Source organism: Scyliorhinus canicula, chromosome 15 (assembly GCF_902713615.1).
Source record: "Scyliorhinus canicula chromosome 15, sScyCan1.1, whole genome shotgun sequence".
Classification (NCBI taxonomy): Eukaryota; Metazoa; Chordata; class Chondrichthyes; order Carcharhiniformes; family Scyliorhinidae; genus Scyliorhinus; species Scyliorhinus canicula.
Genome location: NC_052160.1, coordinates 12,232,758 through 12,258,756, shown reverse-complemented (window position 1 = coordinate 12,258,756; position 25,999 = coordinate 12,232,758). Strand labels below are relative to the sequence as shown.

General features: G+C 47.3%; 1 long non-coding RNA gene across 1 annotated transcript in view; it reads right to left on the bottom strand.

Moving 5' to 3' along the window:
• Positions 1 to 1,901: 1,901 nt before the first annotated feature.
• The window catches only part of LOC119979039, a 47,210-nt gene continuing 23,112 nt past the window's right edge, over positions 1,902 to 25,999 (bottom strand). The window contains exons 2-3 of the long non-coding RNA XR_005463626.1: positions 2,417 to 2,524; positions 1,902 to 2,191 (exon numbers count right to left, since the gene is read on the bottom strand). This is a non-coding gene — a long non-coding RNA (uncharacterized LOC119979039). The remainder of the gene's footprint in view (positions 2,192 to 2,416; positions 2,525 to 25,999) is intronic.

The following is a 25,999-nucleotide window of genomic DNA, read 5'->3' as shown; positions in this document are numbered from 1 at the left end:
GAACATAGAACAGAACAGGCCCTTCGGCCCTCGATGTTGTGCCGAGCAATGATCACCCTACTCAAACCCACGTATCTACCCTATACCCGTAACCCAACAACCGCCACCTAACCTTACTTTTTAGGACACTACGGGCAATTTATCATGGCCAATCCACCTAACCCGCACATCTTTGGACTGTGGGAGGAAACCGGAGCACCCGGAGGAAACCCACACACACACGGGGAGGACGTGCAGACTCCACACAGACAGTGACCCAGCCAGGAATCGAACCTGGGACCCTGGAGCTGTGAAGCATTTATGCTAACCACCATGCTACCATGCTGCCCAATATTATGCCCAAAACAATATTTTGGTTTAGTTAGATAGTTTTCTTTTGACGTTTTGTTTTAGTTACAATTTCACCCATTCTTTAATTTGTCGAGCTCATTGATTTTTGTTTGCTCAAAAAGTGTACAGAGAAAGCCTGAGGCGGCTCCCTGCTTAATTTAGTTATTTGTGTCCTCAACCAGGAGAACTCATCATCCAGGTAATTATAAAGAAAGACTGCTTGGACATGAGGGGAGAAGGCATGCATATGTAATGCTGCATTCTGTAAATAAACCTATTATTAAGGAAAGGTTTCATACATCACCATTTGGTTTGAGATTCAGTAACTTCACATTTTGGTCCATCCTTTGTTTTCAAAGGTGTTTTTTTTTTCTTGCAATACAGGGTTTCAATTAGCTATGCAATTATCTCCTGGAATATTTTGAGCCTGTTTTAAAGTGGGAAGTTATTTTAAATAGATTTAGAGTGCCCAATTATTTTTTTAGCCAATTAGGGGGCAATTTAGCATGGCCAATCCACCTAATCTGCACATCTTTGGGTTGTGGGGGTGAAGCCCACGCAGACACGGGGAGAATGTGCAAACCCCACATGGACAGTGACCCAGAGCTGGGATTTGAACCCGGGTCTTCAGCGCCGTGAGGCAACCATGCTAACCACTGCGCCAGCTTGCTGCCCTCCGGATTTGAACCCAGGTCCTCAGCGCCGCAGTCCCAGTGCTATCCACTGTGCCAGATGCTACCCTAAAGTGGGAAGTGAAAAGCTACATTATATGAGCAGCTTATTAAATAATCATACAGTTTAAAATATTTCCAAGGAGATAAATAATTTTTCATTTATAGAATCTCCTCCAGCTTTTTGCAATGCAAGTCTGGGAAGATATCATTTTCTAAAGGTATCTGGTGCATGATTCTTAATTGACTTTCAATCTTTATATTACATTTAATTAGAAGCAGCTAACCTCTGAAGGAATTGGGCCGATATAAATAATCAAGTTGAGGTCCACCGTGGAACAAAGTCTCCGCCTGGCCTACCAAGCAGTAATCAATACTGAGGCTGGTTTAGCACAGTGGGCTAAACAGCAGGCTTGTAATGCAGAACAAGGCCAGAAGCGTGGGTTAAATTCCCGTACCGGCCTCCCCCGAACAGGCGCCGGAATGTGGCGACTCGCGGCTTTTCACAGTAACTTCATTGAAGCCTACTTGTGACAATAAGCAATTATTATTATTCTTATTATTATTATTCTAACCCTCAAAATACGTAGAACATAGGAACAGGAGTGGGCGATTGAGCCTCTCATGTCTGTTCCACCATTCAGTGGAAACATCGCTGATCCGCTTCCTAACTCCATTTATACTCACCTTTGCCCAATATCGCTCAATATATTAGGTAAACAGAAATCAATCAATATCAACTTCAAAATTAGTCATTGATCTGGCATCGATTGCCATTTACGGAAGAGAATTCCAAACTTGCACAACTCTTCTGTGTAGAAGTGTTTCCTCATTTCATTCCTGAAATGATCTGGCTCAAATCTTTTGTTGATGTCCCCAAGCCCTCGTCTTCCCAACTGGTGGAAACGTTTGCTTCAAATGTACACTTCCTGATCCCCTTAGTACCTGGAAAACTTCAATCAAATGACTTAACCTTCTAAATTCCAGGGAATACAACCCTAAGTTGTTTCACCTATCCTCGTAGCTCAACCCTTGATGTCCAGGTATCTTCTGGTAAACCAAAGTATCCTTTGTGTGGTGTACAGATCACAGTAGTCCAGATGTATGAAGCTTTATGAAATGTAGCATACCGCTGCGGAGGATAATCAAATCCCAGATCAATCAATCTCTTCCCCCTCATCTAGTGCACACTGCAAGAATCACAAAGCAAGAATCAATGAAAAATAACAAGGAATGTTTGTTTTGAAACAAAACAGCAACACAGGCAAAATGGCTCTTTGCCTTTGAGGCAAGAATGAGCAAAAATCAATCATGCTATCTGAAAGATAATTGTTGAAGAATTAAAAGATAGCGATTTAAACATTTTTCTTATTGCAGAAGACAATTTATTGCAGAGAATGAAAGGACCGCCTTACCAGTGATGTTAACGCAAGGACGCTGAGATATTTTACACTCAGAGATATTACTCGGTCAATCCCCCACTTGATATTTGCTCAAGGCAAGGTGTGCTCCTGTCATGTCCTCTGTTTTATAGAATAGGAAATATTGATGGTTAATTCATGCTATTATTATTCAAACCAAACCAGAACAGCCATGGGGACCAAATTCGCACCTCAATATGCCAACATCTTCGTGCACAAGTTTGAACAAGACCTCATCACCACACAGGACCTTCAACCGACGTTATACACCAGATACATCAATTACATTTTTTCCCTTTGGCCCCACGGCGAAGAATTACTGAAACGACTACACGATGACATCAATAAGTTCCATCCCACCATCAGACTCACCATGGACTACTCTCCAAAATCATTTGCATTCTTGGACACACTCGGCTCCATCAAGGATGGTCACCTTAGTACTTCGCTTTACCGCAAGCCCATGGATAACCTCACGATGCTCCACTTCTCCAGCTTCCACCCTAAACACATTAAAGAAGCCATCCCCTATGGACAAGCCCTCCGTATACACAGGATCTGCTCAGACAAGGAGGAGCGTAACAGACATCTACAGACGCTGAAAGATGCCCTCGTACGAACGGGATATGGCGCTCGACTCATTGATCGACAATTCCAATGCACCACAGCAAAAAAACCGCACGACCTCCTCAGAAGACAAACACGGGACATAACCGACAGAGTACCCTTCGTCATCCAGTACTTTCCTGGAGCGGCAAAACTATGACATCTTCTTTGCAGCTTTCAACACATCATTGATAAAGATGAACATCTTACCAAGGCATCCGCAGATCTCCACTGCTTGCCTTCAAATAACCGCGCAACCTCAAACAAACCATTGTTTGCAGCAAACTACCCAGCCTTCAGAACAGCGACCACAGCACCACCCAACCTTGCCATGGCAATCTCTGCAAGACTTGCCAGATCATCGACATGGATACCACCATTACACGTGAGAACACCACCCACCAGGTACGCGGTACATACTCGTGCGACTCGGCCAACGTTGTCTACCTCATACGCTGCAGGAAAGGATGTCCCGAAGTGTGGTACGTTGGCGAGACCATGCAGGCGCTGCGACTACGGATGAACGAACATCAAGCAACAATCACCAGGCAGGAATGTTCCCTTCCAGTCGGGGAACACTTCAGCAGTCAAGGGCATTCAGCCTCTGATCTCCGGGTAAGCGTTCTCCAAGGCGGCCTTCAGGACGCACGACAACGCAGAATCACCGAGCAGAAACTTATAGCCAAGTTCCGCACACATGAGAACGGCCTCAACCAGGACCTGGGATTCATGTTGCATTATATTCATCCCCCACCATCTGATCTGGGCTTGCGAAATCATACCAACTGCTCTGGCTTGAGACAATTCACACCTCTTTAACCTGGGGTTACCCCATCTCTGGATCTGTAAAGATTTAATTATCTGCAAAAGCTGACATTCTAAGCATTGTCTGGCATCTTTGAATTTGTCTATATAGATGTTTCTGGTACATACCTCTTCATTCACCTGATGAAGGAGCAGTGCTCCGAAAGTTAGTGTTTGAAACAAAACTGTTGGACTTTAACCTGGTTGTAAAACTTCTTATTATTCCAATTTTATGTCTGTTGTCTCAAATTCTACTGAAGGCGGGGGAAAGCAAATCAAAAAGTGAAAACAGTTCTGGAATCAATCCCCTAACGGGTAACAGCATTACTGTGATGCCCTGTTAGTTTATTTTCCCCTGATGATACCCAACATATTGATCCAACATCAACAGTTTTCTCCCACATGCAATAACAACCTTAAAACTTGAAATGAGTTTAAACCTTAAGCATTCCTTGTTGCATGTTTGCCAGGTTTCCTGCTTCGGATTGTTAATGTTTGCCCAACATCAAGTTTCTTGAAATTCAATTTTGAGGACTTGCTATTTGGAGGGACCTGTGCAGAGGCCAGGAACTAGAAGGCCCCCCCCCCCCCCCCCCCCCCCGGATCTCTGCAGTGAGCAGAAGATGCGTCAGGGGCCTGACGCCGATTGAGGGTTGATAGCTGCAAAGGGAGAGGGACGGCCTGCATAGAGTTTGCCTCCTCCGGTCAAGAGTAGATTGAGAGGACGGAGCTTCAGCAGGAATGTGGGAATGGGCTGCCTTGTGCAGAGTAGCACTTGTGCCATGACGCTGTAACCAGTGCCATAACCAGTGCAAAGCATCTACAGGCAGCGGCCCTGCGACATGGACATATTGGAGTACCAGTTTCCCCACAGACTGTGCTTATTAATTTAGGATGTTGCTGACCAAATGGTATGTAGGAGGAGGAGTTGAGGTCACTTGGGTGTGGTGGGCACCCATTGACTGTGACAGTGAAGGGGGCAGTGGTTGTTTTGATGTAATGCTGCCCCCTGTCTTGTTGTGCACATGTGTCCGTGTGTACAGGTCGCCCACAGTGTTGTAAATCTCACCGCTATCTGATTGTCCATGCAGGGTAGTCACCACGCCAGCAAGCATACCACGCTCCGTACCGGCCCTGGATGGATCATTCAAGCGCTTCTGTCGTTGCTCCCAAGTTTATGCCACATTCGCTACTTTGACCACCTCCAGTCAGGTCACCTTTGTGAGGTTGACTGACTGCCTCTTCATCCTCGAGAGGTAGAAACACTTCCCTTTTCTCTGCACTGTTTGCAGGAACATCTCCGGGGAGACATCAATGAAGGGAGTACGCACACTTCTGAACACTCAGCACCCCCCCCCCCCCCCGCCCTCCCGCCTTCACCACCACCCTCCCCACCGACACGCTGCCATTTACAACACCCATTCTGCAGCCTTCTCTGTGTGCAGTCAGTATGAAGGCTGCAAACACCCTTAAAAATGGCTTATTGCACTCTGCCCGCCACTCTTTATTGGTCGAATCACCAACCACCCTTTGGGAACTCAAGCCGGTCAGCAAAATGCTCCCTACAGTGTCAGCTGTGGCTACATTTATCGCGCACCTTGGAGTCAGAAGGATGTGAATTTAAACCTTCAAACCTTTAAATAACAAAAGTCCCACTTCAACAAATATCAAGGGCAGTCAAAGAGAAAATTATAGGCCTGGTTAGAAGTTGAAGGGTTTCCCAGTCATTCCAGCTATTCCACCATGAAATGCAGGAGCTGAACCATCCTTTTGTGTAAGTTCCGAAGCAGCTTCCTGCTGAACATGTGTGGATGCACAAAGGAACTTCCAAAGTACCCAAGACGCCTATTGCCCGCACAGTTTTCTCAAGGAGCTGGGATCTAATGAGACATGGATTATTTAAATTGGTCTGCTCCCCAGATCCCCGACTCAACAGGCGCAACTATAGACCACATCCAATCGTTAGGGACGTTCCCAGCTCCAAATGATTGTTGCGCCGTGAGGACTTTTAAGGGCCTCCAGGGAGCCTCATCATTTTAGAGTTCTAATTAAAAGTATCTTCCAGCCATGTTGCCGAGCTGCTGAACACGCTCGTCCTATTTGCATTCTCATCTTTACATTCATCCGCAGGCTCTAGTTCAGCTCAATTTTCGCTTAGGCCGGAATAAAATCTCGGCTTTTGAGAATAATGGAGTTTAAAAAATAGTTTGCGGAGTTTGAGCGAATTAATTTGAAATAATTCCTCATGAAGCATCCTACGGATTTTCATTGACTTACAGCTCATACTGAGTGTTAATCATTCTGATTAATTAATCAATAATTTATCATAACTTTACAGCTCAACACATTCATGCAACTTTCCTTAAACTACAATCCAGGCACAAGTCTATGCTGGCTCCCTGTTTGCTTCATTCCCAAAGAGGCATTTGGTTTTTACAAAAGACAAAATTATTCTTGCAATGTCACACCAGTGACTGCACTTTGAAAATACTTCTTTGGTTATAAAGCCCTTTGGCTCATCCTCCGATTGGGAGAGGCGCTAGAGAAATGCAATTTTTAATCTTCTTCCCTTGCCTATTATTTTGCTGAGGTGTAAACCCAGTTAGAATAAATCGGGAAACCCGTACATTAAAATAACAAAGGACTGCTAATTTCAAACAGAAATCGGCTGCTTCCTCAGGGTTTCTTTTACCTTCAGAATCCCTCCATGTTTTGTGCCTCGTGGATCACCTTCAAAGCTGAGTACCGTCCCAGTCCATGCCTTTTATATTCCGCTTTCCCCTTCCTTTCTGCTTCATTTTCCCCAGTGTACCCCTGCTTCAAATGCCTCTCCCACACATCCATTAAGCAGATTGCAACACCCATGCAATATATAACTCACGCGCTCGTGTTCACTGAACTAGGCACCTTTTCCTATCTTTCGTCAGGGAAAATCCAAGATTATTTCCATTTTCCTTCTCTTTGTGGGACTAAGACTAGAGAACATCTTAATTTATATGCACCGCTCGCCTGGATGAGTGCAGCTCCAACATTCAAGCAGCTTGACACCATCCAGGACAAAGCAGCCCCGCTTGATTGTTCCGCCTTCCACAAACATTCACTCCCTCCACCACCGAAGCACAGTAGCAGCCGTGTGTACCATCTACAAGATGCACTGCAGCAACTCACCAAGGTTCCTAAAACGGCACCTTCCAAACCCGCAACCACTACCATAGAATCTCTATACTGCAGAAGGAGGCCATTCAGCCCATCGAGTCTGCACTGACCCTCCAAAAGAGCAGTCTACCGAGGCCCACACCCCCACCCTATTCCCGTAACCCCACGTATTGGTCATGGCCAATTCACTCAAGTGCAGATTTTCTTTGGATACTGACGTGCAATTTGGACTGTGGGAGGAAACCGGAGCGCCCGGAGGAAATCCAAACAGACACAGGGCGAATGTGCAAACTTCACATAGACAGTCACCCAAGGTCAGAATCGAAACTGGGTCCCCGATGCTGTGAGGCAGCGGTGCTAACCACTGCGCCAACATCTCGCCCCATCTAGAAGAACAAGAACAGCAGATACCTGATGGAGTCCAGGAAGATCCGGTGGTGGGGCCGGAGCTGGCCTGGCAGGCCGCCCAACGTGTGATCCAGGCTGCATCACACGGGGCAACATCACCATCCCCTGATTTGCCAACTAGGAGGCCAGGTCAGTGGCAGCTCCACCGCTCTGTCCCACCCGCATCCTCCCCCCCCTTCCCCCCACAGACAAAATGCACCTTCTCTGGGACTCTCACTCCTTTCCTCTCCCTCCAACCTTCCTACCCTTCTCTCTCCCTCAATCCTTCACTCTATCTTCCCCCCAGCCTTCCACCCCTTCCCACTACCAAAGCTCCCCATCCGAGGGTCGTACCATCATTACCATAGGGTGATGGGCCTGGGTTGACAGTGTCAGCAGATTTTGTTCACAGGATGGAGGACTGACTGTGAGATGAGCTCTGCTGTTCTTCATTGTCTGACAAAGTGACACCTGTTTTTCAGATAACATACCACCATCGAGCTGGATGATCCCTGCATATGTGCTGACAATTCCTTCCCTTCTGCCCAAAAATGTTGGGGGGCGGTTTGCAGCAGATTGTAAATGGTTGGGTCCACTCATTGGGGATGCAGTCACACTAGGTGGGGGTCACACTGCAGCCCCCATGCATTACCACTGCTCATTGAGGGCGTTCATGTGTCATGGGCGCCCTGCATGTACCCTCCCCAACCCCGGCCCACTTGCCCACCGCACAACACTCAGTCCCAACCCATCCTTCACGCCCAGGAGACAGAGGGTAGGGGAACGTCAGACTGGTGGTAGAAAAGTGGTTAATAGCGGGCATTTACAACTCGTGTTCCCTTTCCCCTTACTACCTTCTCTCTATTACACCCATGACAACTTAAGTGTCATCTATCTTTCTCACCTATTGTGGGCTACCGCATCTTCTGGGTGTTACCCCAGCAGCACATCAGAAGTGGAGGCAGCCTGCTGCTTATGTCGCCCTCTGCCCTGTGATGCCCTTAGAACATAGAATTTACAGTGCAGGAGGAGGCCATTCGGCCCATCGAGTCTGCCCCAGCTCTTGGAAACTTAGGCACACGCTGCCACCCTATCCCCGTAACCCAGTAACCCCACCTAACCTCATTTTTGTACACTAAGGGAAATTTATCATGGCCAATTCACCTAACCTGCACATCTTTGGACTGTGGGAGGAAACCGGAGCACCCGGAGGAAACCCACGCAGACACAGGGAGGATGTGCAGACTCCACACAGACAGTGATCCAAGCCGGAATCGAACCAGGGACCCTGGAGCTGTGAAGCAATTGTGCTATCCATAATGCTACCGTGCTACCTGCATCAGAGGTAGGCCGATCGATGAGGCGCCAACGGTATTGCGACTGCGCGTGGCTCGCTGCATGATGATGCTGGTTTGGAGGGGGCGGGGAATTAGAAACCGGTGGCAAATGGGCGCCGGTCCCGATTCCGATGTCGGAATCGATTCTCCGCCTGATCACCGAATACGATTTTGCCGTCGGGCAAAGGAGAATCCCACTCTATCGGCGTGATTTTCTGACCTTTCCCACTGGCAGGGTCGTCTGGTCCCACCGAAGGCGACTCCCCTGCGCTGGGTTCCCCAGGGACAGGGTGAGTGAGCCCCCATACCAAACGTCGTGGCTTTGAGCGGGGCCTGCCAGCGGCCATTGGCGAGCTGCCTGTGCCGCTGGGAAACCATGCTGCCCTCTGACTGGAATAGATGAACATCGCACTGTTTAGCACAGTATCCTCACTCTTGTGGCATCATGATTTCAGTATCAAGAGTGAGGAGCCTATTATGAACACACATATGAGGTTGGTTTGATGGTTGGCAAGGCGTGCGATCAGCATTCAGTGCTGAACCCCTCCGGAGGCAGTGAACTGCACAGTGGGCGGAGATCAGTGACAGATATTTCAAAAGGGTCGACTGATGTTAACAATCCTAAGCTTTTTGATTCTATTTTCCCTTTGTAAACTCTGAACTTAATAGAAACCCTTGAAACAATATCCCTCGGGCCGGACAAACTGTCCAAAAGCAAACAGGGAAGCAGACAGCAGTTGACAGCCCCCTTTGGCGTGACAACATTAACGTCTTCTGCAGTGAGGCACTGGACAAAAAGCCATCTCTGGTTTGCTGAGGAATTCTTGTCAAGAGTTTCATAAATTATAAATAAAAGCATTCCATTTATAAATATTTGTACCAAAGCCCATTTTTTAAACTTTAAAAAAAATTAATTGCATCACTTGAACATTTTGCGAAGCTCATAAATGAAAATGAAAATGAAAATCGCTCATTGTCACGAGTAGGCTTCAATGAAGTTACTGTGAAAAGCCCCTAGTCGCCACATTCCGGCGCCTGTTCGGGGAGGCTGGTACGGGAATGGAACCGTGCTGCTGGCCTGCCTTGGTCTGCTTTCAAAGCCAGCAATTTAGCCCAGTGAGCTAAACCAGCCCTTGGTTGGGTAAAGGAATTGTGCTTGGAAGTAGACTTTTATCTGTCACATCGACGGGTACATGAGGCAGAGTGCATGCACTGGGGGGTGATTTATTGTTGGATAAAGCCCCCTTGATCATTCATTGAGGCCCCACCCTTTGAGGAATCACGGAGACTCCGTGAGGCTTCCAAACTGGGGAGGGACCCAGATGCGGAATTCCTGCCCCCATTTCCAACATATCCGCCGCAGGATTCTCGGTTGGTGGGACCCGCCGCTTCGCGAACAACGCAGCCACGCCCACAGGTATCCTGACGGTGTGTGGTGGTCACAATGGGAAACCCCATTGGTAGGCTGCGGGAACAAGAAATCCTGCTGTTGGCGGGCTGCGCCATGCCAGTAAACGGGGCGAGCGGGACGGGGACCCTTTGGCAGTGAGGAAAAGGCGGCGGGGTATAATTCATGCACGAGAGATACCCAAGCACAGCTCAGTGCTGAGTTCAAACAGACCTCATCATGTCAGTTGCAAGGGCCTTAACTCGCCGTGTAGGAGCTCCCGTTTCTATGAAGTAGATGCTAAGGCTATTGTAGGTTGGATAACGTCTGTATAACTGTCATAATGTGGGGAAGGTTAAATCCCCATCCCCAGTCCTCTTAAAAATTAGAAAAACAGACTGCTGATGTTAGTGAGAGTTAAAAAAAAACATAATTTTTTTAATCTCACCATGACTCCTGATGTTTGCCCATGGTGCATGATGGGTGAGTTAGCATGAAGCGTAAGGGCCAAGGATGGTAGGTGGCTTGGCATGAGTTGGCATGGGGCCAAAGGGCATAACACATAATCAAACCACTGGGGCAAAATTCCAGTAAACTGAGTTAGGACTTTTAACCAGATCCTCCCATTTTTGGGTCCTTCTGTGGAGATGAGTGTTGGGGTGCAAAATTGGGTCAGGGCGTTCTTCAAGTGCTTGGGCCAGCCACGTAAACAGGTATAAGATGGCGGAGAGTGTGTCGGGCAAGGGAGAGTGCATCGGGCTCGAAATTCTCTAGCCGTTCACAGCAGCGGGATTCTCTGGTTCAACCGGCAGCCTTCCTGCGGGTTTCCAGGCTTCAATGGGAATTCCTATTGACGGCGGGGGGACCAGCGAACTGCGTGCTGCCTCCCCCTGCCGGGAAACACGTGGCTGGGAGACTGGGTGTGTGTGGGTGGGAGTCCTGGATGAGCCTCAGAGAGCGAGGATAATTGAAGGTATGTTTCCAGCCGGATGTGGGCTGGGATGAATTATCTCCCAGTGCCAAATCAACTGATTTCATCAGGTGACTGTCTCAATCAACAACCCCGTTCATCCTATGTAGCATGAACAGTCAAATCTGGGTTAAAAATAGCACCATATTGAATAGTCACAGATTGCAGTAAACTTAGAAATCATTCTCCCTATGACTCATGACTCTAGCCTGTCTCCATCTCTTTCCCCAGTGCACTCTGAAGTATTTTGGTACTTCTGTTTTAGACAGAAGTCTATTGAATATTTTTTTCTCCCAGCAACATTGACGGTCGCTGTTTGCTTGGCCCTGCATGTCACTCACCGTCTTGTCTTGGGAATCTATCACCGTTCCTTCACTGTCGCTGGGTTAACATCCTGGAACTCCCTCCCTAACAGCACTGTGGGTGTACCTACGCCAGAAGGGACTGCAGTGGTTCAAGAAGGCAGCTCACCACCACCTCCTCAAGGGGCAACTGGGGATGGACAACAAATGCTGGCCTAGCCAGCGACACTCACATTCCGTACGTAGGGCAGCACGGTGGCACAGTGGTTAGCACTGTTGCTTCACATCTCCAGGGTCCCAGGTTTGATTCCTGGCTTGGGTCAATGTCTGTGCGGAGTCTGCATGTTCTCCTGGATGTCTGCGTGGGTTCCGTTTCCTCCCACAAGTCCCGAAAGACGTGCTGTTGGGTGAATTAGACATTCTGTATTCTCCCTCTGCGCACCTGAACAGGCGCCGGAATGTGGCGACTAGGGGCTTTTCACAGTAACTGCATTGAAGTGTTAATGTAAGCCGACTTGTGACAATAAAGATTATTAAATTAAATCAAAAAAACTTCTTAATTCAGATCTTTCGATGAAGTAGGTTCCAACCATACCCCAAATGAACAGACCCTCTCCTTGTACTGAGAATGATGTTTCAGTCATTAAATTACTTCCAATTAACTCCGGCGTACGGTTCGGCAATGTCTGATATAGGAATACTAATAATACTCCTTTGTTGGTACAGAACTGGAGTATGACTGAAAAAGGGGACAATTTTTTGTCAAAATTCTTTGTCTTACACTCATCGGGGCATTCACAAGGAGACAACAAATTGTATTGAATTCCTTCACATTGTGTTCTTGAGGAAGGTCGCCCATTGTGTAATCGACCCGAATTGGGAAATCACCCTATGAACATAGCTGAAGATAGATTTTTGTTAGGTTTTGGTACCAAGGGTTATGGAGCAAAAGTGGGTAAACGTAGCTGAGATATGTGGTATTATCATGATACTACATTAACCCTTGCAATGCTGATAGTTGAGAGTAGCCACTAGAGGGAGCTACAGTTACAGCTATATAAGGCAGTGATGCTAGACCTTAGTGGAGGAGTGTATGCAGGAGACAGCTAGTGAAGGTCATAAGAGCAGATAGTGTGATTAAGGTTAGATTATAGTTTATTCCAGTAGTGAGATTAGCAGTAGATGAGTGTAGTTAGATGTTATTGATCAGTTGTGTATTCTTAAGGACTACGTGTCGAATCCCAGTTGAGTAATGAAAATAAAATCATAGCTTTGTTTAAGTTGAAGCTATTTTGTGGTCTTTGTGAACACTGCACCAACTGTCCTGAAATAAGCCACACAAAGAACACCACAAGATACAGATCAACAATGGTGGAATTTAATGGCAGGGGAGTTTCGAGGACTGAATGTCCTCATTACCTGTGAATATTATCTTCAGTTGGGATAGTGTCATGTGAGAGTAACTTCAAGAAATGGGTGTTTATAAAATAGCTATAGTGGATGTACCTTTCAGAAATGCATGTTTATCAAATAGCTGTAGTGGATGTGCCTTTAAGAAAGGGGTGTTTATCAAATAGCTGATGTCAGAGTGTGGGTGGAGCTGGGCTGTTTGTCTCCTTTTACTTTCATTTTTGAGCTGGCAGCTACAGTGTGCGTTTAGTTTTGTTTTCAGAGTTGGAGCTGCATCCAGCCAAACAAGGTGTAATTTTAATCTCTCTCTGCATGAAAAGAAAGTCTTCAGATCACTTGCTAATTTAAAAGTGATAACTGCTCTTAGTGGAGAATTTAAACCTGCTGTCTTTGTTAAAGAGGGTATTTGTCTTATGGATGTTGCTAGGAAAGATTAAGGGTTTCTTATAGAGTACTGTATTCTTTGGGGGAAGTATTTGAGTTGATAGTTGCAAAGATGTTTACTGTGTGTTTATAAAATGCTAACTGGATTCATAGAACAAAAATTGTTTTGTTTTAAAAGTACTTTAGATCTCTGTTGCATCAGACCTGTAGAGTGGGCCCGTGTGCTCCACACAACCAAATCTATTAAAAGTTGTGGGTCAGGTGAACTCCATGATACACTTTGGGGTTCTCTCAACCCTGGCTCGTAATAACAGGCTTTCCATTATTTTGTTCATACTGTTATCCTAAAATGAAGAAATTGCTTACCGAATGTCCCCAGGCAAATTGAGCCGTGTCCAACAATAGGCCTGCAATGCCCGCTGGTCAGAGAACGTTTCTGTGGTCATCCGGCCATGCGGCAAAGGGACAACCAATTTAATCAGCCATCGTTGGATCTGCACACGATAGGTTTTTGCTGGGCGCAGCAATTCCAATTCTCCTGGAGGCTCGAGGAGATTCCAGGAATGCAGATGAACCTCCAGGGCAAATCCGAAAACTATATTTTATGGCTGCAAATCAGGTGGGCTTCCCCACACAAATGTAAAATAAGGTGTGATGATGTTGGGTCAGCAATACCAGGACGCGAGGGTGGGAGCATCTGTTTGTTTTGTTTTCTGTCCTTTTGTTTTTATCTTTGGAGCTCACCAGAGGAATAAAGAGAGCTGGAGGGGGGCAGTCTGTAGCCATGAACAACCAACAACCTCTTGTTACTGGCATAACTTCCCTGCCACGTGACATCCTGGATTGAGCACAGAGTCATCTTTTCTCACTGCTAATTGGCTACGTTTCCAGCAGGTAAGCACTTTGGGGCCATCAGACCCTTGATTTGACAAGTAGCAATGGGGGGGGGGGGGGGGGGGGGGGGGTAGGAGGGGGGGGGGGCGGGGGGGTAGGGGTGGGAAACACGGCAGTGAGTGGACCACTTCGGTTCCAATCCACCTCCCTCACTCCAACATGAAATCCTGCCCAAGGATCCACGGCAGAAAAATCAGGCAAACAATTTCAAAAAATTGTCTGATTCTTTCCATTTTGTCTTTGAACATTTTAATTGCATGCCTATAAAAATAGAGGAGAGGGGACGAATAAGATGGTTCGTCCGGTCGTCAGGTACCATCCAACTGACCAATAAAATGTCCGTCTGCTTTCCGATGGGCGACCGGGACAACTGCGGACCAGAACGACAGGCGAATGGGGGTGGGGAGGAAGGGGGCTCAATTGGAGGAAGGCGATCACATGATGAAACCTCTCACAATCTGTCCAATCGGGTGCAGCAACCCGACCAAGAGCAGATCCACCAGGCATTCCTCCATCACCCTTAATCTTAACCAAGGTGATTGGTGGAGAGGTGCAGCTCAAAACTAAAGAGGGGCATCTTTAAATAATAACAGAGGAACCTCATGCTTGGCTATTGCACAAAAAATACAACAGATCATTTCATTCTGGCAATAGAAAGGACCTTTGGCAGCACACTGAAGAGATGGTCAATGTGCCACTTTACATTTTGAAAAGGGCTGGGCATATTTCCAATTAAAAACAATGAAGCTCGGATACAAACATCCAACCTAGAATTAGCAGCGAGCAAAGGATAGCAATGCTTCTTTTCTCAAAACAAAAGGCAATGAGAATTGCTCCAATTCTATTTTCAAAAATCTCTTAAAAGCCATCTTTTATTTCTATTCAGAAGAGCAGCATTTATTTGTTAATCTGAATTGCCTCTTGTAACAATTTCCCTTGGCACCAGCGTGCCTCTGAGGTTTAAGCTCAAGTAGCATTCTGAATCGTCGCTGCCAGTTGAACAGACTCACGATGGTGGCCAGATGCAATTCCGTCACCATTTCCAGAATTCTTTACCCGGTTGACTAAGAATCGGCTGGCCACTGGATGCTTGTGGGGGGAGGGGGAAATGGAGGGGTGGCGGGAGGAGGTGGGGCAATTTACAGAAGGCAGGCGGGCATGTAAGTGGTTGGCCCACCTTCCCACCCACCCTGAACCGCCCCCCCCCCCCCCAATTACATCACACTGGCATCAAGCCAACCAGCATGTCCGCCACCAGGGAATCCACCCGTGTGGGGATGGGTGGGGGGGGTGGGGGGGGGGGGGGGGGTGGGGGGGGGTGGTGGGGGGGGGGGGGGGAGAGAGGGTGGGGGGGGTCGCCTTCAGTGGCACTGGAAGATCCTACCAGTGGGAAAGGCCGGAATATTCAGCACTTTGTTTGTCTGCCAAAGAAGGATTGAAAATGGTGTTGGGAAAAAACAATTGCGGAATTTATTGGCAGACGGGATAAAATGAAGGAAGCTTCTGGAGCACAATGACCAGCATTGACCAGTTGGGCCGAATGGCCTGCTTGTGAGCCTTCGGTACTGTGTCATACTATGTATTGTTAAATACGTCTGCAATCAAAACATTGTTATTTCAGGGAAAACGTTTTTAATAATACAAATATATCGATGTTAACTTTCACCACTTGGTGGGAAAACCCACAGGCAGGCCTTTCAGATTAGATGGATCCTCAGGACAACAATGAAGAAGCCAAAATTGTCCTCCGGACCGGAATTAGGAAGAGTTGAGAAAAATTACATCAGTCACAGTTTCACTCATTGTAAAGGGCCTAATTGTCTCCAGTAAGCAGATCATTGTGCATCTGCTGTGACTTGGATCAGAGTCTGTATTACTGCTGGCCACAGTACAATGGAAACACAAAGCAACAGCTCATTTTCCCAATGATTAGATGTTCAAAGCGCTGTTCCACTGTCCAAATTTAAATTGGGAAATTGAAAAGACAACAATTTGAGTTGCAGCCGTTACCTCACAGGTCAGAGGAAGATTCACATTTAACCGGCGCCTCTCGTGACCAATGTCTCTTTACAGCCAGTGAAATACTTTTTTGAAGTGCTTTAGATCGGTAAATGTGGGCAGTGGTTTCACCCTGCTCATTATCTTTGGAGCGGAGAAGGCTGAGGGGGGCCCTGATTGATTATGAGGGACATCGATTTCGGGTAAGGGGCAGGAGATTTAGAGGGGATTTGAGGACAAGCTTTTTCACCCTGAAAGGGTGGTAGAGGCGGGAACCCTCGGAATATTTGAGAATTATTGAGATGAGCACTAGAAATGCCATAACAAATAAGGCCAAGGACCAAGTGCTGGAAAATGGGATTAGAATAGATAGGTGCTTGATGACCGGCACAAACACGATGGGCAGAAGGGCCTCGTTTTGTGCTGTAAAATCTCTATGACTAATAGGGAGATAACTTGAGTTACTTAGCTGCAGGCTGGTTGGGGGAGAGGGGGTGTGGAATGGTTACCTACCCATTACCCAGTAAGGTTGGGGGGGGGGGGTTGTTGAGTTACGGGTATAGGGTGGATACGTGGGTTTGAGTAGGGTGATCATTGCTCGGCACAACATCGAGGGCTGAAGGGCCTGTTCTGTGCTGTACTGTTCTATGTTCTATGTACCCACAGCAGCTTGTTAAGAAAATTGAAAGCTCAATTAAAGTCAACAATAAGGGACTGACTGAAACGTTCCAGTGGGTCCGTGGACCCTCCTGTGTCACTGGGAGCAAGGCCACTGACTAGAGGTGGCAGCCCAGGAGATGGGGTGTTTTCCAGGCTGCACGATGCCCTGCGGAGGAGCTTCCTCCTCCATATTGATCGTCCGGAAGCAGCTTTTCTCCAAATGTTTGAAAAGTGCCGAGAAGCCTCATCAATAGGGAGGAGCTCTCTCACCCTCTCCCTTACCTAAAACGTCAAGCTGCAGCTCCTTCAGTGCTGGAGGACCACCTCTTGGCCTCCAGCTTAGAGAGACCACCCGGCCATCCCCAATTGGACGTTGAGTGCGCAATATTGCCACTTATCATCTAATACAGGCAAAATTAATATAGGATTGTTGGTCCTGAAGCAGTGCTGGGTTTGCCTCCCCCCCACCACCACCTTTGACCCCAACATCGAGGTTCCTGACACAGCATGCAAAATGCAGCTCGTGGTAACCAAATTGCGCAGAGTAGGACCCATAAAAACAAAGTAACAATGACCAGATTACGTGATTTTTAGTGGTGTTAAGCTATAAACGTTAGTTCAAAGGTGGACCTCGCTTTAACATCGTATCTGGAAGATGGCACCTCTGGCAGTGCAGCACTCCCTCAGTACTGCACTCCCAGCCAAAGATTATTGGATGTGCTGAACATCTCTGGAGTAGGGGTGGTGCCAATGGCCTTCTGATACGGAGGTGGGGTTACCCACTGAGCCAACATCATTGGAACTGATGATCTTGTCATTATCACATGGGAGTGTGGGAGGGGGAGGGGGATTGCTGTGCAGAAAATAATTGCTGCACTTGCTACAATACAGTAGAGACTACACCCAATAACTCATTGACTGTAAAGTGTTTTGGGATGGTTTGAGTTTGGGAAAGGTTTTTACCAATTAGATAAGAACTAAATAAAAATGAAGGGAAAGATAAAGAGCAGCCGACACAAAGTTATCAATGATTTAGCATTTAATTAGCCTCTACAAATGATTAAATTCCAAGTCAGCTATGGGAAACGGGAGCTGGGCGGAAACGGCATGATTTGCTTGACAGCGCCCATTCTTGTCGTTCTCTATTGCTAATTAAAATAACTCTCAAACAGGCTTTAAATATTTCTTATCCCGCCGGGATGGACTACTCTATAAAATGCTTTTTAACTGAAAAAAAGATGCAGTAATTAAAATAGCTAGCTGAAACCACAAAAGTTAATGGTGTGAGGATATTAAGAACTAAAGCTTTGTGTTCAAGGAATTCTCCCTAGAGCACTGGCATTGTTGGGAACCAAGGGATGTGGGGATTGGATGGGAATGTGGAGATGAAGCAGAAGAACCAGCTATGCCATGGAATAGGCCCTACGTCCTACGTACGTTCTTATACACTGACTTTATATCCTTATAGACTGATTATTTTAGTTTGGCCTTATGCCTAGGCAAAGGATCGGCATTGGTGGCTAGGCACCGTTAGAAAGCATCACACATATTTTACCAGGCTGGTGGAACAGATGGAGGAGGAATTTAAAAGGTGGGACGTGGTGCCGCTATCGTTGGCAGGTAGAGTGCAGTCCGTCAAAATGACGGTTCTCCCGAGGTTCTTGTTCCTTTTTCAGTGTTTGCCCATCTTTATCCCTAGGGCCTTTTTTAGAAGGGTGACCAGCAGCATCATGAGCTTTGTTTGGGCGCATGGGACCCCGAGGGTGAAGAGGGTCTTCTTGGAGCGGGGTAGAGATGGGGGGGGGCTGGCGTTACCCAATCTCTCGGGGTATTATTGGGCGGGCCAATGTGTCGATGGTGCGCAAGTGGGTAATGGAGGGGGAGGGGGCAGCATGGAAATGGATGGAGAGGGCATCCTGTGGAGATACAAGCCTGGGGGCCCTGGTGACGGCGCCGTGGCCGCTCCCTCCTACGAGGTATACCACGAGTCCGGTGGCGGCGGCTACCCTCAAGATTTGGGGGAAGTGGAGGCGACATAGGGGAGAAGTGGGGGGTTCGATGGAGGCTCCGTTAAGGGGGAACCATCGGTTCGTCCCAGGGAACATTGATGGGGGGTTCCAGGGTTGGCACAGAGCGGGCATCAGACAGCTGAGGGACCTGTTTATTGATGGGAGGTTTGCGAGCCTGGGGGAGTTGGAGGAGAAATTTGGGCTCCCCCCGGGGAACATGTTCAGGTATCTGCAGGTAAAGGCATTTGCTAGGCGGCAGGTGGAGGGATTCCCTTCGCTTCCCGCGAGGGGGTGAGCGACAGGGTGCTTTTGGGGGTCTGGGTCGGAGAGGGGAAGATATCTGATATCTACAAGGTTATGCAGGAGATGGAGGAGGCGTCAGTAGAGGAGCTGAAAGCTAAGTGGGAGGGGGAACTGGGGGAACAGATTGAAGACGGGACATGGGCCTGGAGAGGGTTAATTCTTCCTCCTCGTGTGCGCGGCTTAGCCTCAACCAATTCAAGGTGCTGCACCGGGCCCACATGACTGGGACGAGGATGAGTAGGTTCTTTGGGGGTGAAGACAGGTGTGTCAGGTGCTCGGGGAGTCCAGCGAACCATGCCCATATGTTCTGGGCATGCCCGGCACTGGAGGAGTTTTGGAAGGGGGTGGCGAGGACGGTGTCGAGGGTGGTGAGATCCAGGGTCAAGCCAGGATGGGGACTCGCGATTTTTGGGGTTGGGGTGGAGCCGGGAGTGCAGGAGGCGAAAGAGGCCGGTGTGCTGGCCTTTGCGTCCCTAGTAGCCCGGCAAAGGATCTTGCTACAATGGAAGGATGCGAGGCCCCCAAGCGTGGAGACCTGGATCAATGACATGGCGGGTTTCATTAAGCTAGAGAAGATCAAATTCGCCCTGAGAGGGTCGGTACAAGGGTTCTTTAGGCGGTGGCAACCTTTTCTCGACTTTCTGGCTCAACGATAGGGTACGGGGACAGTAGCAGCAGCAACCTGGGGGGGAGGGGAGAGGGGAAAGGGGGGGGGGGGAGGGGGAGGGGAAAGGGGGGGGAAGGGGGAGGGGAAAAGGGGGGGAAAGGGGGGAAGGGGGAGGGGAAATGGGGGGGGAAGGGAGGGGAAAGGGGGGGAAGGGGGAGGGGAAAGGGAGGGGGGGGACGATGACTATGTTTGTTTATTTAATTTAAATTTATTTTTAAGTTCTTTTGTTGTTCATTGGGTTTGGGGAGGTGGGGGATGGGATACATGCGTTGATACGTTCTGGGGGGTGTTACAGTTATTGTGGGTTATTTTGTTGCATTTCATTGTTTGTCGTTACGTTTTATATTTTCTTGAAAAAATTCCAATAAAAATTATATTTGAAAAAAAAGAAAGCATCACACATATTGATTTTTACCGAGAACATTTCATCAGTGGGCATCCAGTTTGTTAGACAGCCCAGTGGCAGAAGGATTAACTTCCTCCAGAGGTTTGAACAAATCGCCATCATGCTTGGAGAGGCTGAGGACACTCTGATGGGGAAAGCCACTGGTTTTGTTTAAACCTGTTGAACCGCAGCACTCTACAGTAATCACGTTTTCCCACACCGCGATATCAAACTGAACAAAGCCATGGCGTTCAGAGATGCAACGTCTGTGTTTGAGATGTCGAGCAGTAATGGGTTTTGAAGAGCAACGAACAATAGCCGACAGAATATAGACACAAATGTGTTTGGAAGAATGTAGCCAGATCTAGCCAAATATCGAAGGGTTAAGGACTATCCGAAGCAACCCCAACTGATGTAAGCTGAATGAAGAAAGTTTGAAGAGGATTGACACTGCCAGGGCGGGCTGTTCTGAATGAAGGACCCAACATATATTTGGACATTTTACACCTAGATCAAATTCTACTTTGACTATGAGCCACTATCAGTATACTACCGTGTCCCTCCCTATGATTAGGAAGGAAAGAAACTGTTCAAGACACCTTCTGGGTGTCGTATTCTTTCTGTTTATTACAGGATGGTTGGCGTAGTGTTCACAAAGACCACAAAATAGCTTTAACTTAGCTATGATTTTATTTACACTACTAAACTGGGATATGACACTCAATCCTTAAGAATGCACAACTGATCAATAACATCTAACTACACTCATCTACTGCTAATCTCACTACTGGTATAAATTATAATCTAACCTTACTCACACTAACTGCTCGTATGACCTTCACTAGCTATCTCCTGCATACACTCCTCCCCTAAGGTCTAGCATCACTGCCTTATATAGTTGTATCTGTAGCTTCCTCTAGTGGCTACTCTCGATATTACATTAACCCTTGCAGTGCAGATAGTTATGGTAATACCACACTGGGTAACAATCGTAGTGAAGGAGTGAATTGGGCACTTACGAAAGAAAAACAATCAATGTGAAGTTGGCCACCCATAGGTGACTGTTGGCAATTTTTCTATGCCTTACATTAAAAATAATTTATTGTTCGTGCCAAGTAATCGTGCGCAGTGGAGTCTCAGTTCATGTTGCGTGTTTTGATATAATTTGAGTGAACCTAATAAAGTTGGGTAATGAATCCAGAAATTTGAGCCTATTCCATTATCTCTTTAATTCTCATCAGAATAAGTGGACTGAAAAGTTCAACAGAATCAATAATGAAATTATACAATATTCATGTCAGACAAAGATCTGCAAATTGTCTGAGAAGGCATTCACTGCTCAAAAGAACGTTTTGACAAAACATTTCATGAAACTTGCAATTGAAGCAGATTCAATAGTAGCTTTCCAATGGGGTTGGATAAATATGTGATAGATTGGGCCATAGGAAAAGAGTAGTGGAATGGGACTAATTAGATAGCTCAACCTAAGATCTAGAACAGGCATGATGGGCCAAATGGCCTCCTGCTGGCGCTCGCCCATTCAATGACTTTGTAATAACAACAGATAGGAAAGTGTTACTTACCCAATCATGACTGGTTATAATCATTCTCAGCTGCGGTGACACGCTGGAGATTGCATTATCATGGCAGTGAGGAGCGATAAATGTTGTAAAGCTGAAATGGGTGTGATACCTTCATGATTTACCTTACCATTCGAAAGTGCTGACTGTTCAGGCAAAAAGGATGTGTGAGGAATGGCCAGTGGGTAGTTACAAAATGGAGCCGAGCGGGCAATTGGAAAATGGAGGCTCTCCCTGCTATCAAGATAGATGATGTGTGTGTGGTGAATGTAATATATAGATGTACATATGATAATTCACACTGTCTTTGTAAGCGCAGTAGCGCTATCCTACCACTAGGGGGAGTAGCTGTGGGAGTACTCAGGAACTTGTACTGGGCTACACCCTTGGCTCCGCCCATGATTCCTCCCCCTAGTGCAGCTGTATAAATACCCTTGTCCAGAGTCAGCCTGAGTTCACTAAGAGTTCATCAACGGGTAACAGGCTGGCTCTCAAGTAAGTCGATTAAAGCCTAGATTCATATCGGAAACACGTGTCTGGTGAATTGATGGTTCCATCAGTGTGAGATTTCAAACTGCCACTTGACTGTTTTTTTTAAGCCAATAAATGTATGACTGGCACAGAACTGTGACACCTTTTGAACACCAAAGGCTTATCTGGTTCAATTTTCTGACACTCTTTTATAATAGGCCCCTCCCCCAACCCCAGATTTAAGTGATGGCTCTTTCAATGGTAAAACCTGACTCCTCCTACAACGGTTATAAGCCACAACTGCCATTTACATGTACAAACAAAAAGTGTGTGCTTTGCATGCTGAATGCTCTGAACACTGACCCTAAAAAATAAGCACAAAATCACCCTGGGAACTTTTTTGGCAGGGACTAACGGTGGGCTTGGAGCCCATGAGTGTGCCTCTTGGCACCTGTAACCATAGCAGCCTCCTGTTGGTCCGTTCCACGTCCCTCCGCACTGTACGATCGGCTCCCTCCCCACAACCTACCCTACTAATCGGCCTTGTAGGGAGACAGGGAAGGCTGATCTCCCACCTGCCAGCTCTGATGAACTGCAGATGGGTATGGCCTGGCTGCCGTCAGGTTAACTTCAAAGGATACCCAAATCTGAAGCCCTACAGGCTATGACAAACAGGAGAAGGCCCCGTGGGTCGTCCAGGCTGCCTGACATTATTGTGCTATGTCATGTGATGCAGGCCTCTCGACTGTGTCTCTGAACTGGCACTGCAGCATCTACTCAAATTGGAACAAAGTGAAAAATGCTGCCGTAACTAATAGTTGGAATTGTAAAGAGCTAAGAAAAATGTTGGACTCCCTAAACTTCATTTTGCATCCCAATGTCCTGTCACGGGCTATTTAGTTGATTCATAATGCTGGAATCAGGACAATTTATTCACGTTGATAGGCTGTTTCATGCTATGTACACTAGGAACTTGTTGAGACGGAAGAGGTCCATTTTATTTGCAGCCTTCACAAATACGAGAGTAGATTTTCATACGATGCGTCTGGGTTTGCGAGTCTAAAAATGAAAACAGTTCAGGCCGTCCGCACAGCCAGCTTCCATGGACCAGTTAAATTTTTTAAAGCTGAATTATTTAGAACCGTACATCTAATGATCAAGCATTTCATTTATCTGAATAATTGAAAAGGTACATGTTTTAATGGAAAAGTATCAGCCCTATTTTTCTCTCCAAGCCTAGATTACGAGTATATTGCTGGTCCTTAAATACCAGTGGTAACTGTTGTAATTTGAAAGACCAGTATTTATCCAATACCTTTCATGACCTGAGGATGATCCAAACTGCTTTCCAGCCAATTAAGTACTTAGCAAGTGTATCCGCTGTTGCAATGTAGGAAATGTGGCAGCCAATTTTCACACAGCAAGCTCCCACTAGCAGCGATGTGATAAAGACTAGATCATCTGTTTTAGTGGCGTTGTGGGATAAACATTTGCTAGGAGACTGGGGAGAGTTCCTTTACTCGATGTTGTCATAATATCCACTCATGTATATAATGAGATGCAGACAGGCAGTGATTGACACATAGAATGACCAATGAATGACCTTCTGCACTGTAAATTCTATGTAAATCTATGTAAATGAACACACAACACAGAACAACCAATCACCAGACAAGACACCACCACTATAAAGCCCACAGGGCATTAAGACTCCCGCTCTTTTCGGGACCCAGACACTGGGACAGTCAGAGTGCACAAGTCAGTGGACGTTATTGCCATGTGGTAGCTAGTAGGTCTGGTCGAGCCAGTAAGAGGTCGTCAGTTGGATTAGTAGAGTGTCAACCCACAGCTGAACATGTACAGCAGTTCATAGTTTAAATAAAACTGTGTTGGATCATCTCCGGTGTTAGACGTTTGTTTCTAGCCTCCCTGCATCCAGTTGCAGTCAACGTCGAAAAAACCCGCCCAACACATCAGAGGTGTTCAAATGACTGAGTGGAAACTCTCGGCTTTAGTAATTTAGAAACAAAGGGCACAATTTTGGGGGGCCCGTTACCTCCACTAAATCTTGCGAGAGGGCCATAACGTGTTTTGAGCCAATGATATCTCGGTTTGAGATCTTCCCCGTTCCACTGCTGGTGACATGATCAGGTTCATGCCAAGAGGGGGCTTTACGCCCGTATTTTCCAGCCCTGTATGGTGCTCCCCCCACCCCCGCCGGCTGAGTAACGTCACGCCAGCGCAATTCACAGCCGGTTTTCGAAACCAAAAACCAGTCGGGTTGACCACGCCAGAGTTGCGGAGGTGCCTGGTGACCCAAGGGTTGAATACCGAGACTGGGCAGTGCCCCAGTGCTGAAAGGGGGCACTAAGAGGGGGAAAGCCATTCTCCTTTGGGGGAGAGCAGGCTTCCCCTTATGTGTGGATGTGTGGTGGGGGGTGGGGGGGGGGGGGGGGGTGGAAGAGAGGTGCATGTCAGTGAAATTGCGGGGTGGGGGGATGCCCCCAATACACTTGAGGTGTGAGAGGGGTCATTCCGAGGTTTGTGGGGGGGTGGGATCCTCCATGGTCGTAGCGAGTTGGGAGAGAATTCAATTTTCTTGATGAATAAGCCCGGCTCTATCAGCACGCCCCCTCCCCGCCAGAATGATGGTGTAAAACATGGCCACGATGTGTCAGAAGATTTGGACAGAAAACCTGGCTGTGTTACTGGAGGGAAACCAATCGGTCAGAACCTGACATTCTTCTGGAAAATTTGGCCCAAAAGTATATGCGATTTCACACTGACATTTCACTGTCAACATATTTAATTTCTACTGTTACGCTCAAATTGTCACTTCAAAACAAATTCATGGGATGTAGGCATCGCTGGATGTGGTCAGCGTTTGTTACCCGTCTCTCATTGCCCTTGTGGAGATGAGCTGTCCTCTTGAGTCTATGTGCTGTAGGTGCACCCAACAGTGGTGTTGGGGTGGGAGTTGCAGGAATCACATCCCCAAATTGTTATGGTGCAGAAGGAGTCCACTTGGCCCATTGTGTGTGCACTGCATTTGGACCCAGCGACGGTGAAGGAACGACAATATTTTTCCAAGTCAGGATGGCGTGTGGCTTTATGGGGAACATCCAGGTGGTGGGGTTCTTGTGCATCTACTGCCATTGTCCTTCTAGATTGTAACAGTCAAGGGTTTGCAAGATGCTGTCTAAGAATCCTTGATAAGTTCCTGCGGTGTATCTTGCAGATGGTACACAAGGCTGCCACTGTGTGTCGGTGGTGGAGAGAGTGGATATTTGTGGAAAGGGTGCCAAATCCAATGGGCTGCTTTGGCTTGGATGGTGTCAAGCTTCTTGAGTGTTTTTGGAGCTGCACTCGTCCAAGTATGCAGAGGGGATTCCATCATAGTCCTGATTTGTGCCTTGTAGATGGTGAACAGGTTTTGGGGGCGTCAGGAGGTGAGTTACTCGCTGCAGACCTACTCTTGTAGCCACAGTATTTATATGGTGGTCCAGCTCAGTTTCTGGTCAATGATAACCCCGAGTAGAATCTCCAGCAGTAGCGCACTCCTCCCCAATGAACCCAATGCATTCTATGCTCGGTTCGAGCAGGAAGCCATCAAACCGTTGTCAATTGCCCCAGTAGCCTCGGACACCCATACCCACTCTCACAGCTTCCAAAGTCAGAGTGGCCTTCTTGAAGGTGAACCCTCGGAAAGGACTCCTGACAGGATCCCTGGTCGTGCACTCAGATCCTGCGTGGACCAACTGATGGACATCTTCAACCTCTCCCTACTCCTGTCCGAGGTTCCCACCTGCTTCAAGAAGACCATCATCACACCGGTGCTAAAGACGAATCAGGCAACGGGCCTCAATG